General features: G+C 42.2%; 1 protein-coding gene across 8 annotated transcripts in view; it reads left to right on the forward strand.

Moving 5' to 3' along the window:
* The window catches only part of thrb (thyroid hormone receptor beta), a 137,120-nt gene that overhangs the window by 19,993 nt on the left and 90,687 nt on the right, over positions 1-26,440 (forward strand). For 6 of the 8 annotated variants that reach the window (XM_078421097.1, XM_078421065.1, XM_078421135.1 and 3 more), the window contains exon 3: positions 3,456-3,558. The exons of the other annotated variants lie outside the window; for them this stretch is intronic. The gene's annotated coding sequence lies outside the window, so the exon portion shown is untranslated. The remainder of the gene's footprint in view (positions 1-3,455; positions 3,559-26,440) is intronic. 8 annotated transcript variants of the gene reach the window in all.

Genomic DNA, 26,440 nt, shown 5'->3' on the forward strand with positions numbered 1-26,440 from the left:
GTCCCCCCAGGATCTGAGTTTGGTTCGGATGGGGGGGGACAGAAGGTTGGCAGCAGCAGAGCGGAGCGTGCAGGTGGGAGTGTGCCTGTGGAGGAGGTCAGTCAGGTAGGATGGGGCCAGCTTATGGAGGGCTTTGTAGGTCATGAGGAGGATTTTGTACTGGATTCTCTGGGGGATGGGGAGCCAGTGGAGCTTGTAAAGGACGGGGGTGATATGGTCACGGATCGGGGAGTGGGTGAGTAGACGGGCAGCGGAGTTTTGAATGTATTGAAGTTTACTGATGATTTTTGAGGGTGAGCCATAGAGGAGGCTGTTGCAATAGTCCAGACGGGAGGTGATGAAGGCGTGGATGAGGGTTTCTGCAGCTGTGGAGGAGAGGGATGGACGGAGACGGGCGATGTTTTTGAAGTGGAAGAAGGCTGTCTTTGTGATGTGTTTGTCGAAGGAGAGGGTTTGATCAAAGATGATTCCAAGATTCCGGATGTGAGGGGAGGTGGATACTGGGATATATTCTTTAATTAATTGACACACACCAATGGCAAAGTCCAGCTGGTGCTGCTGAATTTATTTCTCTTAAATCACAAATATTCCTTTGTTCTTAAAGAATTAAGTGCCTTATATTTTATTACAAATGTTAGTACTCCATACTTTTTAAAATGCCTTCAAAGGTTTGCACTACCTGGAGAATTGGGGTTTTGTTTTGTTACGACAGTGATAGTAATGTTACATTCTACACATCCAGCAGCAACAAAGGTATAACTGTACATATATTATTGGAGTGTTCTTATAATATTACTTTTAAAATTGAAAAGGCTACAAACACTCTGCACCTGTGGAAGTAAAATGGAGTTTCCATGCTGTAAGACTCCAAGTACTTATCACCTAACAAAAGCTGAGCATCTGTGAAACTGGTCCTGTGCTGGTTGACATCAGGTGCTGACCACTCATTCACACCTTTACTGGAAGTTATTCTGCATTGGAACTTGCTTGGTTGCAGCTTATCTACAACTGAACAAGGAGTTGCTGCATATCAAGGAGCCAGGAAGTCTACACTGCAGACCCAGATTAAGCTAAAATGAAGTAGCATTAGGAGAAGAGTGCAAACTGTCAGATCCTAATTGCAGTGTTGAAGTTTTGACCTCCAAAATGTCAACCCTTGCCATAATAAAAATACCATCTGACAATAAAACAGAAAAACCTGAAAAAAAACCTCAGTAGGTTAGACATCATGTGTGGAAAGAGAAATGGTTAATGTTTCTGCGTTAGCAGCAGAGAAGGTGAGAGGGCAGTGGCTGGAACGAAGGGAATTTCTTTGAAAGGGTGAAATAAGGAGACAATTAAGATGATATTATTTAAAATGAGATTTGTTTTCATTTCGAACAACTATGTTCAATTCCACTCACATTCTGTCATTTTGTGGGCTAAGGGGTTATTTAACACAACAATGAGGCAAGTTGTTTTTCTGAGGATATTAGTTCTTTGGAAACCTGTGAAGCACTGCTGTCTTGCATGACCAGGTGAGCAGCTAAGAGAAGGAAGGGTGGAACCCCCCCTGTCCTTCAAGAACTAGCTCATCATTGACAGGCAGGCTGACCTTCTATAATACATATATTGTGTGGATTATCAAATTATATTTTGCTTTTAAGAAACGAAGGGATGATTCATTGGCAGTCTTTATAATTATGAATGATTTGGCAATGAGCACAGAAAAAATGTTGCACTTCAAGGGCAATATATAACTAGCGGCCCCTACTACAGGACAGTCACCAAGAAATCTGGGAGGGAATTCAGATGATCCTTACCCAAAAATAGTGAGACTGTGGACACACCAATAAATGAGTTGATGAAGGGACCAAACATTAAGGGATGTTTGGACATGCATGCAAGTAAAAAGGGAATGGAGGGATCCACAGATAAATTTAGATGAGGAAAGTTGGAAGGAAGCTTGAGTGGAGTATGAATGCTAGCATGGCTTTACTGGCATCAACATCCCATGTAATATGACTGTTTTAGAATTATGGTATGCTGCCCCAGGTTAAGTGGCATGACCTACAAGAGCCATCATGTCATGACTGTAGGAGCTGTATGGTCATCGATTGATGGGAATTGCATTCTCAGGACTCTGAAGAAGCCCAGAGTGTTTCATTATTGCTACACAAGGAGAGTCTCTTTGAGTAAGAGTTCATTGGTGATGTGTCTCAAGCAGCAGTGATCTACAAAATGATATGGTCAGACTTCACCACCTGCCGTAATACGATGGCTAAGAAGCACAGATTACTTATTTTTCTTCTACTGGCAGTCGGGTCTTGGCACATATATGGCCAAATCTCTGCAGAAAGGGACAGTTGTCTGCCATAATTTTCCTGAAAGCTTTTACTGTTAAAGTTAATTTCTTCCTTGGGTAATGAACCACCTCTACACTTTAGTGAGAAATTTTCTAGAGGATGGGTGAGGAAAATGGGAATAGCATCTTCCTCGTCAGTTAATGTCCAACAACGTGTTGCCATTGCAATCAAGATCTCTTTTGCACCTGATCGTGCAGAGCAGCTTGTGTGGCTACCACAGAAGCATCCAGAACAAAGAGGTTTGACGTGATTTAAGTTTCAGTGCATGCTACCAGTTTAGAATTCACTTTGCCAGTGGATTTCTGGGACATTTGCAGTTGACCCAGATGCTTATAATCTAACTCTTGCAAACAAAGTGGTTGATCCCACATATAATACCATACCGGCTATGTGCTGTATTGAAAACTTATTTTTCTCGTGAGTATTCCATGCTATTTCTTAATCAGAAAGTTTTGGATAAAATTTCAAAAGGAATGTCTCTACCTCCTTTTCCAGTTTTGAAGTCATTAGCCTGAAATATGCTAACTAATCTACTGAGTATCCTATGCATTTTTGTTTCTTTTTCCAAGTTTTAGGATTTGTAGGATTGACTTTCACATTGCAGAGGGATTGTAGCTTGATTATTTACAGTATTTATGTGTATCAGTCTCCAGTAATAAGAGTTTTGCATGTTGTTTTGGAGATACGATGTGGAAACGGGCCCTTCGGCCCACTGAGTCCACGCCAACTAGCGATCACCCGTACACTAGTTCTATCCTGCACACCTGGGACAATTTACAGAAGTCAATTAACCTACAAAACCTTCATGTCTTTGGAATGTGGGAGAAATCCGGTGCACCCGGAGAAAACCCATGCAATCACAGGGAGAACGCATAAACTCCATACAGACATCGCCTGTAGTCAGGATCAAACCTGGTTCTGTGATACGAAAGGCAACAACTCTACTACTGTGCTACCACTATTCTGTTGCACAAACATGCTCTTTCAATGAGCAGCTGGAAGTTTACAGCCACATTGCACTTTAGGCTAATAACCTTTCAGTTTATAGTCTTTTCTCTTCCTCATTCCTTCCACTTGTTTTGTCTAACAGACTGTATCTATTCCTTGCAGAGTGACTCTACATAGTTACGTCTACATAACTCGGTAAAAGGATGTTCTGCTTCAGGGGTGGCAAACTCTAATGCAGTTGTCTCATTTAATCACCCATGCCCAGGTGAGTGAGTTAAGTTATAGACAATAGATATAGGAGTAGGTCATTCGGCCCTTCGATCCAGCACCGCCATTCACCGTAATCATGGCTGATCATGCACAATCAGTACCCTGTTCCTGCCTTCACCCCATATCCCCTGACTCCACTATCATTAAGAGCTCTATCTAACTCTCTCTTCAAAACATCCAGAGAATTGGCCTCCACTGCCCTCTGAGGCAGAGAATTCCACAGCTTCACGACTGAGTGAAAAAGTTCTTCCTCATCTCCTTTCTAAATGGCCTACCCCTTATTCTTAAACTGTGGCCCTGGTTCGGGACTCCCCCAACATCGGGAACATGTTTCCTGCCTCTAGCGTGTCCAATCCCTTAATGATCTTATATGTTTCAATAAGATTATATCTTATGCTGTGAGGTAATCTGATGTTAACATTTGATTTTAAAATTTAGAAGATAGTAATTTAAAAGTAAAAGCACAATAACCCAGTAATAGGATGTACTGCGCTTTGATGACTATTGCCAGGAAGTTTGCATTTTAAGTTGTAAATATCTTCAGAGTTAGCATTAATTGTTGGTAAAGATATGGGAACATGATTTATAGGTGTATGTTGCAACTGATTTTACTTTGCTTTTTAAAAGTAGTTGACTGAGATGGTACATTATAGGAGAAGTAAATACAGGCAAGAATTATTCGGTGTGTAGCAATGAGTCCTTCCACGGTTAGTTATTGAAGATTTTTTTCTTTTCAATAATTAGTGACAGAGTGACAATCTTTCCTACTCCCTTTATGATTTGATGAATAATTCACCTTCATTCAACAGGTCAAGCACCGTCTGTGGTGAGGGAGCAAGAGTTAACTTTTCAGATCAATGATCATTCATTCCACAGTTGCAATGATGTTTGCCCAGTCCGTCACTCCCATATACATCAGTGTGGTTAACTCCTGATTATTCTGTGTGACACTTCAAACACTTAATTTTAGAGGAAAAATGCATGATGTCTATGCCAACTCTTAAAGGTCATTGACCTGAAAGGTTAATCCTTTTTCTCTCTGTGCACATGCTGCCTGACCTGAATATCTTCAGTATTTTGTTTTTATTTCAGTTTTCCCAATATTCTACTTTTGCATTTTAATTATTGTTCTGTTCCTCCGTGTCACAATTGCGAAATCTTGTTAAGGATCTTCACAGTGCTTGTCTCATTCACTCTGGTGTACTGTTTGCCTCCACTGCAAAGTAAATGACGTGCTCTCAAAAACTTGTAACAAAAAGTAAAACCTAAAGATACCAGTTAAGCCCACAGACTGCTGCAAAATCTGGGTTCGGGTTTTATTCCGGACTGTCCACCCCCACAGGAAGAAAACAGCTGAGTAGTTTTGGCACAAAAATATATCCTGTTGTTTTTCTCTTTGGTCGGTTCTATGATCCAGAGCTCCCAGCCTGGCTGCTAGAATCGTGAGGGATTTCATTCTTTTGCATACTTTGCTATTTGCATTATTTAAAATGTTAATTTGTTGAGTGAATTGATAAAACTCTCCCAAATTTGAATTTGTTACACAAAGCGCACCTTCCCCTGTCTGTCATCATGGTGATGAGACAGCTCGATTTTTGCCCCTCAGTGCCTTGGCCTGGTCAGTAGAGAGATTGCTTGTTATCACATGAGATATTGGTCTGCAGGTGATGCTTTGAACAAAGCGGGATGGTCTCTGAGTGGCAGGGGGTCGTGCCATTTTATTGATGGAAGTTGACTTCATTGCTGATGAGATGCTGCAAACATGTCGGCATTGTGGCGCACTAGATGTTCCGTTTAGCAACATTTTAAACAAAGCTCAGTCCAATACCGCAAGAAAATATTTTGGACTTAGAAGCTTGGTACTCATAACTTGGTGCCAGATGGAGTGTAGATCCTGGCAATCTTGTGTGTACCAGAGGTCATTGGGGATTGTGCAGTCAGTCTGAGAAACTGCCGGGCAGTGTAATTTCAGAATGTTCATGGAATGCATGGTTGAGTGACAAGAGAAACTAGACCAATCATTTTAATATGTACTCTTTTTCTGAAGGCAATGAAAATTAGTTCTGCTGGAACTGGCACTGAGAAATATGCAGCAGTTCAACTGGTTCCAGCTGCAAATATAAGCTTATTAGGCAAAGCAAGAGGGCCAGTATTGGTGGTCACCTGATTGGTAGCTTGGCCTCCTGCCGTTTGTCATGCAAGGGAAACCTCACCGCTTCCTTCTGCCATTTAATGCAGCCCACTGTTATAATTGGGCATTATTGGGCATTATTGGACATAATTGTAACATTTCTGAAGCAAACAAAACATGGTTGATCGAAACTTGCAACCATTTGTTCAAAGGTACAAAATAAACTGACTGAACCACCCCAGACAGGTTCTGAATACCATTGAATTTAATGATGCAAAACAATGCATGTTGAGTGATATACATTCCATGGATGATGCCAACTCTGCCCTTGGTTCATAGTGGGAAGGGCACACTGTCGATAATGACTGCAGGAATGAGTCACAAATTAGGGACAGGCAGTATTTGAAAATTGGGGATTACACAATGTTTAAATGTTGAAAACTGATGTCTTCAAAACCAGGGCAATTCAAAATATCAGGGAAGTATGAAATTGAAGTTCGTATATTCAACAATCAGAGCAGTTTCTGGAGGAATTGGATGGGAGTTTGGCAGATTGAGATAAAGAAACCCCAAAATTGCTTCTGATGGGGAAAACCAAACACTGGAGAATCGGGCAGAGTTGAGAAGTGTTACAATAGCTTGCAAGGGTAATACTGGAGGCCTGAGCAAAGCTGCCTGACAGTCAGCCCAATTATAAAATAATGTAAATCATCTGGAAAGAACAAACGCCGACTTCAAACTAACAGCAAATTTTTTAAAAGGTGGGACTGTTCCAATTCTTTGCCCAGTTTTTAAAGCATGAAGCAGCAATTGAATGAATTTAAACAAACTATTTGAGAGAAAAAATGAGAAGCATTTCTGTGCCGTGCAGTGCAGTATCGCAGTGATCATAAGGCTCATTTCAAATATAATGGAAAATGTGGCCAAAGAATTACTTTCTTTGGAAGAAAAAATTCTTTCATTCTGTAATGAAAGATCTAAAACTAGAGGGCATAGGTTTACTGCAAGGGCTAGGAAGTGTCAAGAGTTTAGTTTAGTTTAGAGATGCAGTGCGAAATCAGGCCCTTCAGCCTACCGAGTCTGCGCTGACAGGCGATCCCATACACTAGCACTGTCCTACACACCAGGGACAATTTACAATAGTTATTGAAGCCAATCATCCGACAAACCTGGATGTCTTTGGAATGGGAGGAAACCGGAGTACCCAGAAAAACCAATGCAGTCACGAGGAGAACGTTCAAATTCCGTACAGACAAGCACACAAATTCAGGATCGAACCCGGGTCTCTGGTGCTGCAAGGCAGTAATTCTACTGCCGTGATGCCTCGGTAGAGAATCTGAAGAATTTTTCACCAAGAAATTGAGGTTTGGAGTTTGGAAAGCACTGTCTGAGGGGGTGGAGGAGCCGCCGCCTTCTTCTTGCGTTTGAGGCAGCAGAAATTATGTAACACCCTCCAGGCGCTGTAGCCAGTGCAATGTGCTGTTGTCGAGAGCCGTGAGGTCTACCCCTCCATCAGGAGGACGGAGGACAGCGCAGTCGAAAATGACGTGCTGCACTGTTTGCTGGTCTGCTCCACACACGCAGGCTGCTGATGAACGCAACCCCCAACGATGCATGTTGCCGTTGAACTGGCCGACCCCTGTGTGGAGCCGGTTCAGGGCGACCCACTCTTTGCGGGGGCATGTCCGAGCCGGGTGGGGCTGTGGTGTTCGGTGCGACAGTGAATTGAGGAGGTCGCGATGTCTGTTCCCAGCTGGTTCTCCATGCTCCTAGTATGTTGAAACCGGAGCCACAGAGAGTCGCTGTATGACGGGAGAAAGGGTGACAAAATGAGAGGCGTTGAGGTCCCAGTTGCTGTGAATCCTGGGCGTGGTGGTGCAAAGGATGTTTGGCGTCCGATGGGGCCTTGCACACCAGCCTATGAGTGAAGAACTCTCTGCGAAGCTTGGCGGGTGCGATACCTACAAGCACCGGCAGGAGATCCGTTGGAGTTGGGCGTAGGCAGCCGGTGATGATCCAAGCCGGTGGAGGAGCCAAGCGCTTGCAACATTTAACAATATGTGGACAAGCATTGAATTGCTCATGTATAAACGGCTGTGGACCAAGTTCTAGTAAATGGGACAAGTATAGTTGGGCACATGATGGTCAGTGTGAACATAGTGGGCCTACACGTCTGTTTCTGTGCTGCATCATTCTATCATAAATTTGCAACCCAAGTCTTCAGATGGAACTTGAAGTTTTTTGGAGATGTAACTGAGCTGCAGGAAATGCCAGAATGAACACTGACATATATGACAGCGAATATTTTGGATGATTTGTCTTCAATGACATTATCATGTGCAAGAACTAGTCAATTCTATTTTGGAGCAGGAATTGGAGAGTTAGTGAGGTTCATGTAGTTGGAAATGTAATTATCTGATCAAAGGTGATGACCCCTTTTAAGAAACTTCAACACAAGTTTGTGGCTGACCTCTTGAAAATCTTTATGAATCCTACAGACATTTCACGCCTTCTTTTGGTGTTGCATATATTGAACCTGAAAAAGAATTGATTGTGGAATCACCATTGAAATGGAGTTAAGCAACAGAAATTAAGGGTCAACTCATGGTTATCCACTTTGTAGACAACATGAATCCTTGTGGAAATTAATTGAATCACTGGCTGGTTTTGTTTTTTTTATTTGTTGAGATTTGTTCTTGTACTTTTCTGAAAACCTATAAATCTCTCAGAAAGTTCTTCTGGTCTTTTTTTTTTTCATTCTCCGGGTATTCATTTCTAGTGATTTATCATCATTTGAGAAGAATGTGTCCAACAATTCACAAAAGGGATATCGAGCAATGCACAAGGTGGGTATCACTCCAAGGATGTGAACCAAGATTATAAACTTGCTTCCATATTAATTAAAGTCACAGTGGGAGATCACAAAGTTGGTCGGGGTGAGCAACGCAATTGTATCCAGGATGGTCTACATAATAGGATCGCTACTGCCCAAGAGGACAGGCAGGTGCAGCTGGAAAAAGAAGATGACTCCAAGAGATGAGGCCTTGCTGATTTGGGAAAGTAGGAAGGATCGGAGAAAGACAAGTGATGCCCTGAAGAAAGATTTGGAGGCAGCAGGAGTCTTATGTTCAAGCACCCTGCACTAATGCCTCATTGATGTTTTCTTGTGAAAAAACAACTAATGCAATGATAAATAAACCATACCTGTTTTTTAAATATAAAGATTTTCTTTGGGCCTTAAAATATAAAGATTGCATATGTGAGGGATGGAGAAAGGTGTTATTCAGTAATGAAAGGCATTTCCTGGTCCTGGGCCGACATAGTCAACATGTCTGGAGATCAGTCTGTGAATTGCCCCCAATGTCTTGGGAGTGAATGCGAAAATGGGATAAACATAGAATTAGTGTGAACAGCTGATCAATGGTCAGTGTGGGCTCTTTGGCCAAAGGGTTTGTTTCCATGCTGTTTCACTAAAACTAAATGTATTTTCATAAACTAACTGTGCATAACTAACTAATCAGAGTGTAAATGATTAGCCATTTATACACCACTATTCCCTTTTCAAAGAAGGAAATATTGTGTGTGTCTTTTTGACTTCTAACACCATAACATCATCTTGCTTGCACTTCAGTTGAAGACCAATTGCCACAAGTAAATATTGTTTTCATTTGAAGCTGCGCCTTAATGAATGATAGTGATACTCGGCTCTAGAGTCCAGAAGAACCCCAAAGTCATTACAGTTGTCCTAATCTCATCAGCTGGGAAGGGGAGGGGTTAAGCAGTTTGACACCTTTTCACCGCATCAAGCTGAATCAAAGTACTTAGCCACTTTTAATGTATCGGAAGGAACTGCAGATGCTTGTTTAAACCAAAGATAGACACAAAAAGCTGGAGTAACTCAGCGGGACAGGCAGCATCTCTGGAGGGAAGGAATGGGTGACGTTTCGGGCCGAAACCCTTCTTCAGACTGAAGGCATTGGTATGGTCAGCATTTAACTCCAATATACCTCATCCCAGACCAGATCAATGGCCAGATTCTCATTTACTAATTGTGGGACTCTTTTGTGGGACTCTTTGGTGTACATGAATTGGTTACATGTAATTTTCAAAAAATGAAAGTGTAGATTTGAAATGTTTGAAAGACGCTATGTAAATCTAGCATTTTTATTTCAAAATTTAACATAAAATAATAGTTAAATAATAAATAGTTCTAGACCTTTACATCTTAATTAGAAAATGAAGCTTTGATATATGATGTTTTAAAATTGAAGCTCTGGATCTACATGACATTAATAGCTTACAATACCTTAAACCTAACAATTTAACTTGATGGTTACTTAAAAAAAATTGTGGCTGAGATACTGAAAATGAAATTCACTACAGAGACAGATAGTTCGAGATAGCTTAATTAATAGAGGTACCAAAAAGACACTGAGAAATTCCAAACTGACTGTCTCAAGAATATCCATGGGTGTCAATTCTAAGCATTACTCAAAAAACACGTAAAATTACTGAACTGAGTTAATTGAACATGCTCTTTATATGACCCACCCTGAATACTGTAAAGAAAAATTCCAAGCCCTGCAAGAGGTACAGAAAAGGTAATTGAGGCTGAAATTCATGCCAGAGAAGTCACGATGGGGGTTAAAAACTAAAAATTGGAAGAGATATGATGATGCCGATGATACTTTATTGTCACTTGTATCAAGCTAGGTGTTGTGAAATTCTTTGTTTTTGCTTACAAAGTATGCAAAAGAGTCGCCACAAAGGCACCGACAGAGTTACAAAAAGTACTCGTCCCTTTTTCATCCCGATCCGACCTCAAGGCTCCTCCTACCTGATCTCGATATAAAAGATGTTAAGATGGAAGGAAGAACTAGTCCATTTATCGTCATTGTATTTAAGTTCTCTTTTTCGTGCCATTGGGTTTTTTTCGTTTTGATTTCTGAAAGCGTGGGATACCAGTATTTCTTGTCCTTCCTATATTGCTGTTTGGGAAAGGTGATGTTTCTATTTCTTGAACCACTGATGATGGAACTTGCATGACCTGTGGGGAATGTACAAAAGGTGGTGTTCAACTGCATCTGCTCCCTGGCTTCTTGCCAGTAGAGATTGGGCTTTTGAAAGGTACTGTTAGCATTCGATTAGTAACTGCGCTACATATTGCAGATGATTCACACTGCTGTCACATTATGTTCATGGTGGAAGGAGCAACCTGGTTTTTACTAGATGGTGTTAAGTGTCTTGAAGGTAGACACAAAACGATGGAGTAACTTAGCGGGTCAGGTAGCATCTCTGGAGAAAAGGAATAGGTGACATTTTGGGTTGACCCAAAACGTCACCGATTCCTTTTCTCCAGAGATGCTGCCTGACCCGTTGAGTTACTCCAGCATTTTTGTCTATCTTTGGTGTAAACCAGCATCTGCAGTTCCTTCCTACACACTTTAAGGTTCTTGAATGTTATTGCACCAGCACAAAACTGGAAAGTGGCAATTGCTCTATCAGACCTTTGACTTGTGCTTTGTACATGATAAAGGTTTTAGGATGGCAGGAGACTCTTGGAGCCACTTACCTAGGTGGTGAACCAAAAGAGTTTCATGTTCATGGTGGTGTGGATGGGCAAACGATAAATAGTGTTGAACATCATATATAATTGTTTTCATTCTGTATTTGGAGATGGTAGAGTGCATGTGGAATTGAATATGTAATTATTGGTGAACATTCCCACACCAACGCTTGGAGTAGAAGGAAGCAGCTGAAGATGATTAAGCCTGGATCATTGTCCTGAGGACCTCTTGAGCTATGAATGCTGGGATGATTAACCTCGAAATGAGCTTCAGATAACATCTAGGTCAGAAGGCACATCCAAGCCTTAAGTATCAAGGCAAAATCTTCATGATATTACTGTGTATGAAAATTAAGCACCAACTTGAAAAGAGATGTGAACAAAAATAGTTCTCTGTTCAGATAGAAATAAATCGTGACATTCCAAAGATAAACTGGTGTTTCTCTTATTGTTTTATTATTTTAAGGATATTCCATCCCCTGAATTCTCTACCCTTCAGTGTTTATCCTGTTCCTTTGATTTGCTTTCATCTGTCACATTCTCAGTTCTTTCTAGTGAATCATCATCCTCTTTGAGGTTTAAATATCCAGAACATTCACTTTAACAACTTTCTTGCGTGCTTAATTTTGCATTTCACCAAGGCCCCAGGGCTAAGAACCTTATTACAAACTTGGTCTAAACACGCAGGATTAACCTGAATATCTGGGATGAGTGATTGATAGCAAGCCACTGAATATTATTTCAAGGAGTCATGCTGAAACTGAAATCGGTTGGCATGAAGGAAAAATGTGTTCATTGGAGATATACCTTTTAGAAAATAAGGTAGTCGTGACCTTTGGAATGCAATCATCTCAACCCAAGGACATTGGTACAGGGCACTATAAGAAAATAACTGCAGATGCTGGTACAAATCGATTTATTCACAAAATGCTGGAGTAACTCAGCAGGTCAGGCAGCATCTCGGGAGAGAAGGAATGGGTGACGTTTCGGGTCGAGACCCTTCTTCAGACTGATGTCGGGGGTGGGACAAAGGAAGGACATAGGTGGAGACAGGAAGACAGAGGGAGATCTGGGAAGGAGGAGGGGAAGGGAGGGACAGAGGAGCTATCTGAAGTTGGAGAAGTCGACGTTCATACCACCGGGCCGCAAACTGCCCAGGCGAAATATGAGGTGCTGCTCCTCCAATTTTCGGCGTGCCTCACTATGGCACTGGAGGAGGCCCATGACAGAGAGGTCAGACTGGGAATGGGAGGGGGAGTTAAAGTGCTGGGCCACCGGGAGATCAGTTGCGTTAATGTGGACCGAGCGCAGGTGTTCAGCGAAGCGATCGCCGAGCCTGAGCTTGGTTTCACCGATATAAATAAGTTGACATCTAGAGCAGCGGATGCAATAGATGAGGTTGGAGGAGGTGCAAGTGAACCTCTGTCTCACCTGGAAAGACTGTTTGGGTCCTTTGATGGAGTTGAGGGGGGAGGTAAAGGGACAGGTGTTGCATCTCGTGCGGTTGCAAGGGAAAGTGCCCGGGGTTAGGGTGGTTTGGGTAGGAAGGGACGAGTGGACCAGGGAGTTGCGGAGGGAACGGTCTCTGCGGAACGCAGACAGGGGAGGGGATGGGAAGATATGGCCAGTGGTGGGGTCCTGTTGTAGGTGACGGAAATGTTGGTGGATGATATGTTGGATCCGCTGGCTGGTGGGGTGGAAGGTGAGAACGAGGGGGATCCTGTCCTTGTTGCGAGTGGGGGGAGGGGGAGCAAGAGCGGAGCTGCGGGATGTAGAAGAGACCCTAGTGAGAGCCTCATCTATAATGGAGGAGGGGAAGCCCCGTTTTCTGAAAAACGAGGACATCTCGGAAGCCCTAGTCTGAAACACCTCATCCCGGGTGCAGATGCGGCGTAGACGGAGGAATTGGGAGTAGGGGATAGACTTTTTGCAGGGGACCGGGTGGGAAGAAGTGTAGTCCAGATAGCTGTGCGAGTCGGTGGGCTTGTAGTAAATGTCCGTCACTAGTTTTTCTCCTGTGATGGAGATGGTGAGGTCCAGAAACGGGAGGGAGATGTCAGAGATAGTCCAGGTATATTTAAGGGCAGGATGGAAATTGGAGGTACAGGGCACTGTCTACGCCCAATATATTCATCCATCAGAAGACTAAAATTAGTGATGCTTGTTGATTTTCTTTCCGACCTATGACAAAATTAGTCAATGCCCAAGTACAAGGTGACTTGAGCAGTGTAAACCTGTGACTGTTTCCAACCAGAGAATGTCTCATGGCGTTCAGTGGCACTACTAGCATGGAGTCTGCCATTTACAACATCCTGAGAGTCACAGGAAATCTAACTGGACTAGCCACATAAATACTGGGGCTACAAAAGCAACTCAAAGCCTAGGCATCCAACAGCAATTGATTCATTTTCCGACATTTAATTCTTCCCACCATCTGGAAACAAGTCAGAAGTTTGAGGGAAGGCTGACCACTTGCCTGGATTACTCTGGTTCAAGCAACACTCAAAACTTAATATTAAAAGCAGCTGCTTGTTTGGACTCCATCCACAATCAAGGATTCATTCCCTCCAACCTAAGCGCATGCTGTGGCTGCAGAGTGTATCATTTACCAAATGCACTGAAACAACGTTCCAATCCATGACCTCTGTCACCTGGCAGAACGGGCTGCAAGCAGACGAGGAAGCCATTCCCTGCAGAGTCCACTCTTCATCGTACAGTCAAATTCTCCAAACTCACTGGACAGCATTGTGAGATACTTTCACCGTGTAAATTACAATGATTCCAGGCAGAGGCTTGTCAACGCCTTCTGCAGAACAATTAGAACTGAAATAGCAACTAGTTTGTGTTGTACTTCGTGGTCCGGTATCTGTTATACCGTTGTTATGACTCTGGAATGACCACAAGTACAGGTATTTAGGAGTTTGAAAGCCGAGCATAAATCCAGGCTCAGTTTATTTCACGGCCACCTGGAACCAGAGTGCCTGCCAATATTACGTCATTCTAATATATACATGTTGCTACGCGGACAAACAAAATAGTCCTTGTGATATAATAAAATAGTCCTTGCAATATCACAACATCCCCCTTGTCTTATATAAAATAAAATATATTTAACAAACAAAACTCTAAACACAAATGTTTTTTATAAACACCAAAGTTCTTTGACCGAATTGTCAAAATGCGCCTTCATTCGCTGCTTGCGCTCTTCAAGTCACTCATCTGCTGGTGGTCACTCATCTGGTGGTCACTCATCTGCTGGTGGTCACTCATCTGCTGGTGGTCACTCATATCCAGGTGGTCACTCATCTCCGTGTGTGGCCGGTCCCTCCGGTTTCCAAACTCGGGCCTGCACAGGGCTGGGGCGCGATGTGGGCCTTCACTCACCACCCTCAGCTGCTTGCAGCGTCCCGTCGGTAGCTCGGCGCTGTCTTCTTATCAGGTACTTACATGTATAGTGGCCCTGTCGAGATGCATTCCTCGCATTCTTTACTGAGCTGGAAAGCGTTCATTTTTTCTAGGGCTTTCTTTGTTTTGTCTACTTTTTTTTCTTTTTTTTTTCTCTTTACCTTTCTAGGGCTAAATCACACAAAGCGCTGCCACCATGTTGTACTTCGTGGTCTGGTATCTGTTATACCGTTGCTATGACTCTGGAATGACCACAAGTACACGTATTTAGGGGTTTGAAAGCTGGAGCATAAATCCAGGCTCAGTTTATTTCACGGCCACCTGGAACCAGAGTGCCCGCCAATATCACATCAATGTACCCAAAATGGCGGCGCTGCCCTAGCAGCTGCGGCTTACCTGCGTTCCGTTTGTCTCTGTGTTTTGATGGGGTTTTTTGTCTTAATTGTAGATGTGATGTCGTGTTTTTGTGTTTGTGTACTATGTGTGTGTGTGTGGGGGGGGAGGGGGGGAACTGTAAAATTGTAGATGTGTCCCTTCCGAACGGAGACCCGACCTTTGTTTTCTGGGTCGGGTCTCCGTTCCTGCTGCGGCCTACCATCGGCCCAACTCCTGGAGCTGGCGGCCTCCAGGGCTCCGGTTCGCAGAGCCCGCGGACCGGACTCACCATCAGCCGAGCCGGCCGTCCTCGGAAGCTTCGGGAGCGGTTGCGACTCGCCTTAGGCTCGGGCCGCGTGGATGCCGACATCGGGAGCTCCGGCAGCGTGTTCGCCTGCCCCGGATCGCGGGGCTTGGGTCGGCCCGCCACGGACCCTTCACCGTCCGGCGCGGCCTGAAATAGGCCGCGGGATTTTTCTCTGCTCGGCGGGGGCTTCAGTGTCGGGAGCCACGACCGCCCCGACGTGCAGCAGCAGCGGCAGCGTGTTCGCCCTCCCCGGATCGCGGGGCTTGGGTCGGCCCGCCGCGGACCCTTCACCGTCCGGCGCGGCCTGAAATAGGCCGCGGGATTTTTCTCTGCTCGGCGGGGGCTTCAGTGTCGGGAGCCACAACCGCCCCGACGTGCAGCAGCAGCGGCAGCAACAGCGGCAGCGTGTTCGCCCTCCCCGGATCGCGGGGCTTGGGTCAGCCCGCTGCGGACCCTTCACCGTCCGGCGCGGCCTGCAACGTGGCAACGACATCAGCCTGACCGCAGGAGAGGACAGCAGGGGAAGGGGAAAGACATTCTGGCCTTCCATCACAGTGAGGAGGGGACTGGAGGAGACTCACTGTGATGGATGTTTCTTTTTTTGTGTGTTGGTTGGGGTTGTGTAATTTGCTTGTTTTATTGCTTTTATTATTGGACTGTGGGTGACTAAATTTCATCCAAAAAACTTGTTTTTTGGATGACAAATAAAGATATCTTGAATCTTGAATCTTCTCATATATACATGTTGCTACGCGGGCAAACAAAATAGTCCTTGTGATATAATAAAATAGTCCTTGAAATATCACAACAGTTTGTTGCTTGTGATGCCCTCATCCCATATAAACAGGAATAAATTCCCCAATGCTTCTCAGTCAATCCCATTTTAACAGGGTACGTTTATCTCAGTATTGTGTTGTTCTAGCTTTTTTGCTGATCATCTTTGGCACAGGCAGAGAGTGTTGTTCACATCAATTTTTGTTGGAATCACTCAGTGGAAAGAAATCCTGTGCCAGGCATCTGTCAAGGCTAATATTTGGGTTTAGTGCTTTATTGTGCTATGGTTAGTCAAACTTAACCACCTAGAGTTTGTTGTTTTGTGAAGGTTTAGCTCTTTTTTTCTAAACAAAAAGGGAACATGCTCCATTATAACAACCCATGCATGGAAATTATGACTTATAGTTAATTTTTAATTGGATTCTAGTGCATGGTATCAGTGTCAAGGTCTTCCTTTTAATTGCTTTGCTGCCAATGCTGAAATTATAAGCCAGAATGTCCAACCCGTCGTTCACTGACACCCTTCAATAACCCTTGCTGAACCGTCTGAGTTTTCAAAGCTGCCAGGTATTCCATCGCACCAGTGATTTCAATGATGCATTGGTCTCATTGTGCGTGCACAGAAGACCATATGACTTGCTTTCTTGCGACACCAAGAATGTCACCCTTAAAGTCTCCTTTATATTAACCTACTGCTTCAGGACTTAATTACAAAGATCAAGGAAGTGCCAACTATGGAACGAGTTTTACTATGGAATGAGTTTTTCCCCTCCGTCCATCCACAAAAATTAACCCAAAATCTTTCAGCAAAGAAACTCAGCTGGAGTTCCTGTTCCCGATTAATAGCCAAAGATGACTGTTAGAAAATCACAGGTTTAATGGTAAGTGTGCCTTCAGGTCTACTATCGAGTACTTTGGCTACCTGGCATTTTGGCTAGCTCAGCATTAACCAGTAAAACCATATCTCAGCAAGACTGAATTCATTCCAGAAAGGAAAGTCTGTGGGAGAGAATCCCAGTATTTTATACATGGTTGAAGAATGGTAATATGGTTCACATCATGGTGGAAAACAATTATCTGATGAAGGGTCTCGACCCAAAACGTCACCCATTCCTTCTATCTCCATAGCTGCTGCCTGCCTGAGTTATTCCAGCTTTTTGTGTCTATCTGTAATTATCTTAAATACTGAAAACCAGATTATAAACACTCAATGCGGACTGAAAATATGAAGTTTAATATAATGCAATAATGTTGCAATCTAGTTTGGTTTGCCATTTACCCATTTGTTTAAAGTAGCCTGCTAACTACAGTCAGCTCTGATAATCCAATATCCAATTGTCTGGAAATCCTGACCGTTTTGGATGTGGCTCATTGTCTGCTTATTCACAATCCCTGTAACATACAGAGGCCTCAGGTTTCTACACCCCCCCCCCCATAACTTATCAAGATTGTTATAATTTGTTTTGTGCTACTACATTACATCTTAAAAAGAGTGAATTAAACTTATGTCGGAATATGAATTGGAATAACGTCAGTAGTACCAAAGTACTGGACATAATTTTACTGTACGTAATTTTGAATCATAATTAAATAAATCAGGAGACTGAATACCTAAATCATCATTTGTTTTGCAAAGTAAAACTTCTTTGAATTATCTTTATTGCAGTTTAAGAAGAAAATCTGTAATCTGCTGTGAATTTATTTTGTAGAATAATGTATTTTGTAGAATAATGCATTTTCTTTAGAGGGAAAATTATGAGTTGTAAAAATAGGTGGCAACTGTGACAGAGATTACATTTATTGTTTCACAAATACATTATCATGATATTCAGAACAATATCCAGCTACACATCTTCTCCCATGGGAGATTCAATACTCCTGACACTGAATCCCCACCTGATCCAGAGACCCGGTTACTTCTCCGGATCTCACTCATCATAGACTACCGATCATTCAGCAACTCGGTGTCTGCCAAAACCTCGCTGCGATTGGGCAACAGTGAGGTCCCAGTGACATAGTGCAGAGCCAGCTTTATTTTTGAGTGGCAGGTTGCTGATGGATGAGCAACTCTGCCAATCATTCATTTGTGGAACAGAAGCGTGGGTGAATGCTGGTAATTTCAGCAGGCCACGCAGAGGGTTTGATATTCCAACAAAGTAACTGAACATTCAAGTTGATCTAGTTGCAATGTCACTTGACCAGCCATTTCCATTTATTATCGTTAAGATAGCTTATAAAGGTATTCTAGGAACAATGGTGTGTGTGCTTGTATATGTTGGGTGTTCTGCTGCATTCTGCTGAGCTCGGTACTCAGCTACTCATACCAAAATATAAGTAATTGAACTCACCAGCTTGCATCGATAACATAGATGAAATTAGGGGATAAAACTAACCTGCAGATTCACTGTGACCTGCCCCCTTTAAAGCAATCAACTGAGCACAAAACCAGCTGCTGGCGGGAAATAGGCAGAAAAGTTTCGAGCCTGGACTCTTCTTCGGAATTCCCAACTGTTAACACCAGTTCATCCTAACCCAATGTAAAAATATGAGTTTAAGATTTTTCCTGCAGCAAAAGAAGAATGGAACCAAGTGATTTATCTATTACCCAGCTCCTGAGTTAGAAAGTCGCTTCACTAAACGTGCACCAGGTTAAATCAATGGGAAGAAACAGATTTGATAATGTAGACTGTTTTACATAATTTAATTTGAATGGTATAATGTATTTAAAGACTTTATAGAGTTTGTGTGTATGTGTGAGTACATGTTAACCTTCGTGAAAGCGTTTGTGTAATACAGAGTTCTTTTGTGAATATTCATGAATGTCAAGGAATATTCATGTCCCTCTAGTTAGCTTGCTTTTAATTTTACTTTGGCTTTTATTTATTAAACCCTGTTTTCCAAGTGTCATTTGCCAAATTAATATGGGAATGGGTGTAAGTTCTATGAAAGAATATTGTTAAAGGCTATTTTTATATATTTTTAAAAATAATTTAAAGATTTTCAATTTTCTGCAGTCTGTTCATGATGTACAGTCAGTAGCCACTGTTCCTGGGAGAGCTTTGGTGAGTGTCCACAGCTTATTTAGTCACAGTTGATCCTGGCTATGTTTTCACATAAAGCATTGCACCTTTGCACACATAAATTACAACGTTTTCACACTGCAAGGGGAAGTTTGCATCTCCGGTGCTTGTAATTCAGTGTAAGATTAGTTTTAAAAAATCACATAAATTTGTGTTTATCCATATACTTAAATGTAGTTATCATATCTCAGTTCTGTTTCCCATCATTTTCATTCCTCCCAAGAAAATATTTAAGGTCCACTGATATTGTTGCCAAAATTGAAATGCATAGCAACACGTCTGAAGAAGGGACTCGACCCGAAACGTTACCCATTCCTTCTCTCCAGAGATGCTGCCTGTCCCGCTGAGTTACTCCAGCTTTTTGTGTCTATCTTCGGTGTAAATCAGCCGATTACCATACTTTAAAAAAATCAAAAAAACGCTATCTTAACCATTACACTCAATTAGTTTTCATTCAATTTGTTTTTTCTGGTTTGTTCTGTTTTTTGACAATTTTGTTCTTGCATCTGTATTTGGATCTCCATAAATGCAGCTTGCAAAAGAGTTATAAAAACCCCTGTCCCACTTAGGCGATTTTTAAAGTGAGTACCATAGTGAGGCCCACCGGAAATTGGAGGAACAACACCTCATATTTCGTCTGGGCAGCTTGCAGCCCAGCGGTATGAACATTGACTTCTCCAACTTTAGATAGTTCTTCTGTCCCTCTCTTCCCCTCCCCCTTCCCAGATCTCCCACTGTCTTCCTGTCTCCACCTAAATCCTTCCTTTGTCCCGCCCCCCTGACATCAGTCTGAAGAAGGGTCTCGACCCAAAACGTCACCCACTCTCCTGAAATGCTGCCTGACCTGCTGAGTTACTACAGCATTTTATGAATAAATACAGGCGACTAGGCTGTCGCCGGGGTGTCGCCTGTGTGGTCGTGAGTTGTCTCCAAAGACAATAGACAATAGACAATAGGTGCAGGAGTAGGCCATTCAGCCCTTCGAGCCAGCACCGCCATTCAATGCGATCATGGCTGATCACTCTCAATTAGTACCCCGTTCCTGCCTTCTCCCCATACCCCCTCACTCCGCTATCCTTAAGAGCTCTATCCAGCTCTCTCTTGAAAGCATCCAACGAACTGGCCTCCACTGCCTTCTGCCACAGAGTCGTAGCATCTTTCTGGTCGCTGCTGGATTTTCAGAATGTTGAACATTTTTCGGCGACAGTGGGTTTGACGCCAATGAGCGTAGCTATTGACTATTGAGCTTGACGTCTCCTGACATATGTGCTGTCGTAGGTTGTCGCCAGATGACGTAGGTTGCTGACTTTGGTGAATTCCATTGGAGACTACCTACGTCAACCGGCGACAGGTACGGAGGCCAAAATGAGGTGAATTGTCTTCAGTTGTCTCCGAAAGGGTCGTAGCTTGTCGTAGCCTGAGTTAACCAGCATTTTCTGGGGGTTTTGTGTGAAAAACCAAAATTGCTTCAATACTTTTATTAGTGCAACATTTTCTGTCCATCTTAAAGCTTTTAGCCTGTTAAATGGTTGTAGTTGAGGTGTGACTTAAAGGAGTTTCTATAATGTTTGATATAAATCTATTGTTATCACAGTAAAACTTCAATAATGAATTATTCAATTTTTCAAATGTCTCAATGACACAGGTGACATTTCCCATTAAACTCACCCGGGCTCCATTTCCCAAGTTCCCTAAACCTCACTGAAGTCCAGCTTCCAGCAGAACCTTAAACTCACTAGGACTTCATCACCCCACTCCCTTAAACTCTCCAACACCCTGTTTCCACTGCTTCCTTTAAATATCCCAGCACCCTTGTTCCCACGCTTTTAAATTTATGGACTCATTAGATTATTAATGTGTAATTTTTTTAAAAAGTTAATTAAAATTATTTTTAGGTAGTAATAGGAAAAGATCCAATAGTTCCAATAGTTCATAAAATCTACCAGTCCAGCACTACTGAAGATGCTGGGTTACTATTTACTGTATGACTATACTACTAATTTGGATGCCTTTGACAAATTAAAAGAAATCAAGAAATAATATTTATATCATTTAGAGTGTCGCGACTTTCTGTGAACTAATGAAACACATTGGGTACATAACTAGAACAGCAAAATGAAATTCACGAGGTCTTCCAAATGCTTTCTAATTAACCAAACAGAATTGTGTTTTTAATTCTGATTGTTGTAAAGCAAAAATAAAGCAAATTTTTGAAGGTGCAAAGCAGAATAAGAATGAACCTAACTCTGAAGGGGGAAACCATGGAGGAAGAATGAGATGTTTATCCCCTGCAAATCTGAGATAAGGTTAGTATGGATATAACTGCTGCAAATGACTTGTGGGAAGAATGATGCTGGACCAGACCAGCCCTCCAGATTAGTCCCCACTGGCCCTGTACCAAGTCAATCCTGTAGGGGAGGATCAGCGCCACTAGAAATGCAGAAAACAGCAGATGCTTGAAATCTGAAATTAAAAACAGAACATCCTGTTCATTTATGTCAGCTGGAAAGTGGTGCAGAGAAAATTTACAAAGATATTGCCAGGACTCCAGGGTCTGAGCTATAAGGGGAGATTGGGCAAGTTTGGACTTTATTCCTTGGAGCACAGGAGCCTAAGGATTAATCTTAAGGACAAATATATAATCATGAGAGGAATGGATAAGATGAATGCACAGAGTCTTTTACCCAGGGTAGGGAAATCAAGAACCAGGGGATGTAGGTTTAAGGTCAGATGGGAAAGATGTAATAGAAACCTGAGGAGCAACATTTTCACTCAGCTGATGGTGGATATATGGAATGAGCTACCAGAAGAGGTGGTTGAGGCAGATACAATAACAACATTTAAAAGACATTTGAACAGAATCAGGGATTTTAAAAACGTTTGGAGGAATATGGGCCAAATTCAGGCAAATTGGACTAGCTCTGATGCGGCATCTAGGTCGGCGAGATTGTGCGAAAGAGAAAATAAACGGTGCAGTTACAGTTATAGATAATGTGCAGATAAAACAATTGTAACAAATTAGACTGAAATATCGGGAAATTCATCCCTAGCCTATGAGAGGTCTGTTCAAGAGTCTGATAACAGTCGGGAAGAAGTTGTTTGACAATTCAGACTTTTGTATCATCAGCCTGACGGGAAAGGGAAGATGAGAGAATGACTAGGATGTACGTGGTCCTTGATTATGTTGGCTTCTTTCCTGAGGAAGCGTGAAGTATAGATGGAGCTGATGGAGGAGGGGGGAGAAGCTGATTTGTGTGATAGACTGGGCTGCGTTCACTACTCTGCAACTTTTTTCAGTTTTGGGCTGAGCAGTTTTCATTCAAGTTGTGATAAATCTTTGCACTACCTGTTGAACTTGTGTACAGCTTGATTGTATCCATCTATGGTACGATTTGACTGAATAGTCTACAAAGTTTTTCACTGTATCTCAGTACACGTAGCAATAATAAACCACAATTTTGATGGCCGCTGGTACAGGTGCACCCAGTTCTTTCAGGGCAGGTGTCATTCCACAGACCAAACTGAGCATTGAATGCATTGAAATCATTGGGAAGGGATTCGCTTGTGCCAGCAATTTGCCCCAACTTCACTTTGTAGCCCATTATAATGTACAAGCTTTGCTACAATCGATGGTTGTCTGTTTAGTTAGTCTGGCATGAGCTCAGTCTGGAGTTAATGTTCTATCAGGTTTTGATCTGGTTCATTAACTCTGTTTCCACCTGACTTGCTAAATATTTCTAGTATTTTCTGTTTTTAGAATAAACGATAATAGTTGCTTCATTGCCAAAAGTGTAGAATCTAAGGCATAACCTGGACCTGGTTACCTGGTTTCACCTGGCTACATAAATAGGAGCAGGAGTAGGCCACTCGGCCACTCGAGCCAGATCTGCCCCAGGCTTCATCCCTTTTGTGTCAAGTTATTGCAGCCCACAATTCCATAATCTTTCAAATAATTATTTATTTCCTCTTTAAATACATCCAAAGATATAGCTATCTATAACCTTGTGGGGAGAAACCTCCAGAAATTCAGCACACTCTGTGAGAAAATCTATAATCATGGGCACCACTTGGATTTCTGAATCATGTTTAACAACCACAGGATATTGCAAATCACTTTATTGCCAATGAACTACTTGAATCGTAGTTCCTTTTGTAATTCAAAGAATACACTAGGCAGATAATCTGTTTTATTGCTCACTGACAAGTAAATATTGTCCAGGAAACTGAGGAGGACAGAGGGCCACCGTCAGCAGCGTGTAGTAATAGATGCAAGTAACAAAGACAGCTTTCTTGTAACTGAATTAGTGACTGAAGACAATGTCAGTAAGCCAAAGCTGCCTTGCAATACAATCTGCAAGTTAATCAAATCATAAATCATTTGAAATGCTTGGGATAATGAATTAGTTACTTCTATCTATTATGTCTTAGATTCTACATTTTTGGTGATGAAGCAACTATTATCGTTAATTCTAAAAACGGAAAATACGAGAAATATTCAGCAAGTCAGGTAAAAACTGTTAATCTATTATGTCTGAAGTATCGGTATCCTGATAATTAATTAGTTACTTATATTCCAACCACCCAAAGGTAGAAAGGTGTTTTTCGGACTTGAGGCTTGGGACAGGTGGTGAGCCTTAGGGATCAATGCTGGGCCTATTGCTATTTGTGGTTCATATCAATGATTTGGATGAGAATGTACAAGGCCAGATTAGTAAATTTGCAGATGACACTAAAGTGGGTGGTATCATAGGCAGTGAAGATGAATACCAAAAATTACAGCAAGCTCTTGATCAGCTGGGCAAGTAGGCTAAAGAATGGCTAATGAATTTAATGCAGATAAGTGCGAGGTACCATGTTTAGGGAAGTCAAACTCGGACAGGATCTTCACAGTGAATAATAGAACCCTGGGGAATATTATGCAGCAGAGGGATCTGGAAGTATAGGCACTAGTTCCCTGAGAGTGGCATCACTGAGAGTGGTAGATAGGGTGATCAAGAAGACTTTTGGTACATTCGCTTTTATCAGTCACGGTATTGAATATAGTAGTTGGGACATTATATTACAATCGTACAAGGCGTTGGTGAAGCTACTGGTTTGACATATCAAAATGAAAGACCTTGCACTTGTAAAATTTAATTTCATCTGCCATTCCACCTACCCAACTTCTAAATCTAACCTTCCAGAGTAGCCGACCATGTAGGACCTTGTCAAAGGTTAAAGTCCATATAGACGACGTCCACGGCCCTACCCTCATCAATCCTCATGGTGACGTCTTTGAAGAGGGAAGTTGAAATCTCCCACTCAAGACATGATATTATTCTTACAGCTATTTGTACTATTGCTGTACATCTGCTCCTTTAATTTCCACTGACTATCTGGGGGCCTAGAATATAATCCTATCAAAATGATAATTTGCTTTCCTGTTTCTAAATTCTATCGTCACACTGGATGATCACCCAAGAATATCCTCTAAGCACTGTAATTATATCCTCTCACATCAGAAAGGCAACCCCCTCTTCCCTCGTGCCTGCATCTCTGTCTGTAGAATCTATATCCTAAAACGTTGAGCTGCCAGCCCTGCCCTTCTCTCAGACCTGTTTCTGTTATAACTATAATATCCCAGACCCCCAAGGAAATCCATGCCCTGAGATCGTCCACCATACCGTTAAGCCTCCAGTTAGTGCTATTCAGGAGGATTTAAACGATTGGCAGGGGGAGGCTCTCAGAGGGAATGGCCAGAGGATTCCCACAAGTTCTGCCTGCTCCTTTTATGCTTTATTTTACTACTTTCTCCAAGCGCTTTAGACAAGACAACATCACTAAAACTCCTATCTATGAGGCTCTCAGCTTCCCAGATTATCCCGAGGTCCTCCAGCTCCATTCCCTCGTGCAGTCAGTCGGGAGCTGCAGCTATAGACGTTTCCCACAAGCGTAGTCACCAGGGACACTGGAAGTTTCCCTGTTCTCCCACATCCTGCCCTTTCTGCTATCCCCACTGAACTAAGACTAAAGAAGAGAGTTTTTTTTAAATTCCTTACCTAACCTTGCCAACACCCTCTGCTCAGCCTCTTGGCCAAAGTCTCTCGAGCCAAGGCTCTGAAGTATTCTGTACATGTTTTATACAAACAAAGCTCATCTTGCACTGTGGCAACACAGTATATTCTATTTCATAAATAGAAGAGCTCTTGGGACTGGTGGTGTAAGTCAATGATTACAGGCCATCTCTCACAAATTGACAAAGGTGTGTGTTTGATTCATAGAAGAGCTTGTCTGACCATATAAACTGGAGAATTTAGTGATGTATTTTTCAGACATTTCAGGGATTCGAGGGTGATTAAGTTTAAGCAAACACCTGGGTCTTATTCAATTTTACAAAACTGTGTACACAGGGTGTTCATCTATCATTGTTGAAAGATCATGAAATTAGAACATTGATTCCTAAGAAAATGCCTCGTCTTTTATTTTTCCTTGATATTCCTTCAAACTTGTTTTTAATTTAATGGAGAAACTTGTGCAGTTCTACACAAATGCAAGGCACAAATTCAACAGATTCACCTCTGGATCAATTATTGTGTGCATTGAAAGAAATAATCACAGTAAAAGCTTTAGTAAGTGGGTGAAAACACTTGATCCCTGATTATTTACCATGAAGCAGCTGCAGTAAATAGATATCTTTTGATAGCGTTACTTACCAGACAGCTAAATCAAAGGAAGGTCAGAGAAAAACTGGAGAGTTTTTGTGAAATTGGCTATTTTGTGTATACATTTTAGAGAAGTCATAGTGTAGAGATAGAAACAAAAAGCTGGAGTAACTCAGTGGGACAGGCAGCATCTCTGGAGAGAAGGAAATGGGTGAAGCTTCAGGTCGAGATTTGCATTGAAGCCAATTCTGGTTGTAAATATTTGCAATTTAAGTTCCAAAACCTAATTAAGCAGGAATTTGGAACTGAAGAAGGCAGCTCAGAATTGAGGAATAATAAGAAAAAAATAGGCCAAATCTTAGCAGCTAAAGTGAATGTAGCCAAAGAAAAGAGAAGAAAAATGGCACCTTCTGTGATTTTTGATGAAAGGGCATCAATCTTTAATATTAACTCTCTTTTGCTCCGTTCGTAGATGCTGGTTGATCTACTAAGTATTTCTAGACTTTTTGTTTTCAGATTTCTAACACCTGCAATCCTTTTCTTCGGAAAGTACAGATAAATAAGAAGAATGGGAATGAGATTAATGACATTCCTGTTC

The sequence above is a fragment of the Rhinoraja longicauda genome, chromosome 2, assembly GCF_053455715.1.
Source record: "Rhinoraja longicauda isolate Sanriku21f chromosome 2, sRhiLon1.1, whole genome shotgun sequence".
NCBI lineage: Eukaryota > Metazoa > Chordata > Chondrichthyes > Rajiformes > Arhynchobatidae > Rhinoraja > Rhinoraja longicauda.